This window comes from Bombus affinis, unplaced genomic scaffold, assembly GCF_024516045.1.
Source record: "Bombus affinis isolate iyBomAffi1 unplaced genomic scaffold, iyBomAffi1.2 ctg00000942.1, whole genome shotgun sequence".
Lineage (NCBI taxonomy): Eukaryota > Metazoa > Arthropoda > Insecta > Hymenoptera > Apidae > Bombus > Bombus affinis.
The window spans coordinates 15,001-20,000 of NW_026109455.1; positions in this window are offsets into that span (position 1 = coordinate 15,001).

Genomic DNA, 5,000 nt, shown 5'->3' on the forward strand with positions numbered 1-5,000 from the left:
CAGCCGGCTGCGGCGTATGTGGTTATCGGCTCGTACAGCCCTCTGTACAGAGTACGCATGGCCGCGTGTCCGAGTCCCCATTTCGCCTTGGCCACCCTCGCGAGGCTGTTGAAGAGTTTTTGACACTTACCTGTTATTGCCTCCACGTGCTTGTTGACTTTTAGCCCTCCTTCGAGGTGCACTCCGAGGTATTTGATTGCCTGCTCCATCCTTATATTCCTGCCGCTAATCTTAATAATCGGTGGCCTCTCCGCGTCCAGCTTACCTTTGACGAGCAGCATCTCCGTTTTCTGTGCCGATAACGTTAGCTTCTTCCTGGTGCACCAGGTAGAGACTCGGGTAACTACCTCCTGTCCCTTTTCCTGGAGCTCGTTCCTCGTGTTGCCGGCAATTAGAATCACGATGTCGTCCGCGTACGCGATGGGTTCGCACCCTGTCGCGTTTCCCGCTAGCTCAGCCAGCAGGTCATCAAATACGAGATTCCAGAAACTTGGTCCCAGTACCGATCCCTGCGGGCATCCTTTCGTGACGGGCTTGCTCACTGCTTCGTTTTTCCCAGCAATCTGTACGGTTCTTTCGGAGAAGTAGCTCCTTGTTAACCGGTACAGGTTGTCGGGGCATCCTCTTCTTTTGAGCTCGTGCAGCACGTTCGGCCACCAGACGTTGTCGAAGGCTCCTGATATATCGAGTGCTATTGCGAGGACGTACCTCTTCTCGCTCATTTGCTCGATTTTCTCGCGGAGCTTGATGATCGCGTCCACCGTCGATCTTCCGGGGCGAAAGCCATATTGTCTGTCGGAGGAGAGCGCGTGGTCGTGGAAGATAGGTGCCATCCTGGTGGCCATTAGCCTTTCTAGCAGCTTGCCTATCATGGAGAGCAGACAGATTGGCCTGTAGGATTTCGGATTGCTTCTGTCCCGATCCGGTCCCTTGGGGATGGTGATAACATTTGCGACCTTCCACCGTTTGGGGAATATTCCCCAGGCGAGGCAGCCGTTCATGAGCCTTAGGAGCTCCTGGTGTATTCTTCCCCAGGCCCGTTGGATTATTTCGACCTCAATCAGGTCGGGGCCTGGGCACTTCCCCTTCCTCAGCCGTTTCACGGCGTCACTGAGTTCCTCGAAGCTGAATTCAGGGGTGTCTTCTACGTTGGGGGGGTTTGTCGAGTTCCGCCTTATTTCCTTCTGCTCCTCCGTTTCGGTGTCTTCCTCGTCGTCGGGTAGAAGTGCGGACAACATCGCTGCCGCGGTCGTTCGCCAGTTGGAGGTATATCCGAGCGGCGTCTTCAGCGTCAGTAGATAGGGACAAGTAGTATTGAGCGATTAGGGGCTCGACCGTTGGGCCGGCCACGCCATTCCCGGAGTGTAGCACTCATACTGGCTTCGCTAGATGTTATTTATATCCTACTTTCTGACGTCCAATGCCCGGGGAACGGCGCGCATAGGTGGTCGGCGCGCGACTTGGAAAAACCCTGCCCTCTCCTTTCGGGTCAGTGGGCAAGTTGAACCTACCCTTTCGGGCGGCAGCTCGCTTAGCCGGCGCCGCGCGATGCGCGCATCGCGCAGCACCGTTACCAGCGGGGGCCACGGGGAGGCGGAGCTGCCAGCATATAGCTCGGTCCCAGCAGGTTGGCTTTGCAGCCGATTGTCCCTGCACCGTCACGGCACTCATTTGCGTGAGCGTCGCCTGCACTGACGGTCGCAGGTCTTATCTCCGGCTCGTGTTGGTTTTCTTGTCCTCTTATCCTTAGTTCTCTTCCTGTTCCCAGTGTTTTGTGTATTGTCCTGTCATGGGTCCTGTGTTTTCGTGCGTGTATCCCTTCTTCGCTGTTTTATCTTCTTCTTCTTCGTCTCCTTCCTGCTCCTCTACTATTGGGTGTCGCCGTCTTCTTCTTCGGAGAGTCCCTCTTCGTTGGTTTCTTCCTCTTGTTCCCGTCGTTGTACGGGCACGCACTGGGCCAGTCTTGGACTATGCCTTAGAGGCCGGCCTGCCTGCCCCTCCAGTTGCGTCGATCCTCTTCCTGGCAGTCGCCCTGGCTGCGTTGCACCTCCCATTTCTCGTAGGGCGTTCCTTCTCTTCTCCTCCTTCGCTTGGAGTACTTTCCTTGCAAACTGACAGAAGTGGGGGTATACGTCTTTTGTTACGTACTCCCGCTTTTCTTCCGGCCAGCGCAGATCGAGTTCTCCCAGTGCATTTCGGAATTCCTGCCTTTCTTCATCGAAGATTGGACAGTCTTCTAAGATGTGATGGGCGGTTTCTATTTCGCCGCATTCACATGTGTCCAATTCGCTGAGGTTGAATGACTTGAGCTTACCGTTGAAATCCCCGTGGCCGCTAATGAACTGTGTCGTGTAGTGGTCGGGTCTCACCCAGCGGTTCTCCAGTCTGTCCTTGATGCTAGCAAAGTAGTCGAAGGTCGTCCTGCCCTTTGGCGTTGTTTGCCAGCGCTCTTGCCACTTATCTAACGCCTCGCCGACAATGGATTTCTCGTCGGGCGCTTCGTCGCGCCTCCTCTTCTTATTGTGGAGTCTTGCCCTGATTTCGACTAGGAGGTCAATAGGAATGACTCCTGCGATAACCTGCAGTGCCTCGGTTGACGTGGTTCTATAGGCCTTGGTCACTCGGAGGAGTGCCATCCTCTGTGACCTTATCAGCTTGCTCCTCGCTTTCCCTTTCAGTAGGTCGCTCCAGCCGGCTGCGGCGTATGTGGTTATCGGCTCGTACAGCCCTCTGTACAGAGTACGCATGGCTGCGTGTCCGAGTCCCCATTTCGCCTTGGCCACCCTCGCGAGGCTGTTGAAGAGTTTTTGACACTTACCTGTTATTGCCTCCACGTGCTTGTTGACTTTTAGCCCTCCTTCGAGGTGCACTCCGAGGTATTTGATTGCCTGCTCCATCCTTATATTCCTGCCGCTAATCTTAATAATCGGTGGCCTCTCCGCGTCCAGCTTACCTTTGACGAGCAGCATCTCCGTTTTCTGTGCCGATAACGTTAGCTTCTTCCTGGTGCACCAGGTAGAGACTCGGGTAACTACCTCCTGTCCCTTTTCCTGGAGCTCGTTCCTCGTGTTGCCGGCAATTAGAATCACGATGTCGTCCGCGTACGCGATGGGTTCGCACCCTGTCGCGTTTCCCGCTAGCTCAGCCAGCAGGTCATCAAATACGAGATTCCAGAAACTTGGTCCCAGTACCGATCCCTGCGGGCATCCTTTCGTGACGGGCTTGCTCACTGCTTCGTTTTTCCCAGCAATCTGTACGGTTCTTTCGGAGAAGTAGCTCCTTGTTAACCGGTACAGGTTGTCGGGGCATTCTCTTCTTTTGAGCTCGTGCAGCACGTTCGGCCACCAGACGTTGTCGAAGGCTCCTGATATATCGAGTGCTATTGCGAGGACGTACCTCTTCTCGCTCATTTGCTCGATTTTCTCGCGGAGCTTGATGATCGCGTCCACCGTCGATCTTCCGGGGCGAAAGCCATATTGTCTGTCGGAGGAGAGCGCGTGGTCGTGGAAGATAGGTGCCATCCTGGTGGCCATTAGCCTTTCTAGCAGCTTGCCTATCATGGAGAGCAGACAGATTGGCCTGTAGGATTTCGGATTGCTTCTGTCCCGATCCGGTCCCTTGGGGATGGTGATAACATTTGCGACCTTCCACCGTTTGGGGAATATTCCCCAGGCGAGGCAGCCGTTCATGAGCCTTAGGAGCTCCTGGTGTATTCTTCCCCAGGCCCGTTGGATTATTTCGACCTCAATCAGGTCGGGGCCTGGGCACTTCCCCTTCCTCAGCCGTTTCACGGCGTCACTGAGTTCCTCGAAGCTGAATTCAGGGGTGTCTTCTACGTTGGGGGGGTTTGTCGAGTTCCGCCTTATTTCCTTCTGCTCCTCCGTTTCGGTGTCTTCCTCGTCGTCGGGTAGAAGTGCGGACAACATCGCTGCCGCGGTCGTTCGCCAGTTGGAGGTATATCCGAGCGGCGTCTTCAGCGTCGATGTTGTTTCCTCTCCTCTGAGTTTCCTTGCGACTGTTTTGTAAGCGATGCCCCAAGGTTCCCTGTTACCCTCTTTGGTGACGAAGTCCTGCCAGCTCTGGATTTTTGCTCTTGCCAGCATCCTCTTATACTCCTTTCGTGTTGACCTGTACCGCAGCTTCTCCTGCTCCCTCGTAGCGGGGTCCCTGGCCCCCTGATACCTTCTTCTCGCCTGGTAGGTGTTTCTCTTTGCTCTGGTGAGTTCGGGCGTCCACCAGGGTACTGACCTGTAGTACCATTTCTTCTTTGGGATGGCGGTGTCGCAGGCACCTATCAGGGTTGCCTGGAGTTGCCCGGCCATTCTTTCGACGTCCTCTGCCTGCTGGAGGGTTGTTTCTTTGAGTGCCTCCATTTTCTCTGTGAGGGCACTCTGAAATACCTCCCAGTTGGCTTTTCGCGTGTTATAGCGTCTTTCCTGAAGCTGCGGTGTGGTGCTTCTCGTCCCGAAGTCGAGGAGCGTCTCCAGTATCCGGTGGTCACTGGAGGTACCATCTTCGCGTATCCTCCAGCCCTTTACAAGGAGTATTGCCTCTGGGCTCGCCATCGTCACGTCTATGTTTGATCGCCCTCGAGTTGTTTCAAACGTGTGGGGTTGTCCTGGTTGATTCAGGACATGGAGACCGTACTGCGCTATGACTGCCTCTAGGGCCTCGCCTCTGTCGTCGGTGCTCCTGCTGCACCACAGCGGTGATTTTGCGTTCGCATCCAGGCCGATGATGATCCTCTTGCCTCTGAGACACCGTAGTACCTTCTCCAACTGTTGCACGCCGACCTCGATGTTTCCTGTCGGCGGAAAGTACAGGCTTGCCGCGTACACCTCTGTTTCCCCGTCGCTTATCTGCACGCAGGAACAGTGTGTTGTGCAGAGTTCGGCGACCTCGAGGGGCGTTAGGGTCTCTGATTTTATCCCTACGGCCGCCATTGGCGGGTTGTGCTTCGACCCTCTGCAGGCGATCGCGACTCCTGTGCCGAATCCGGG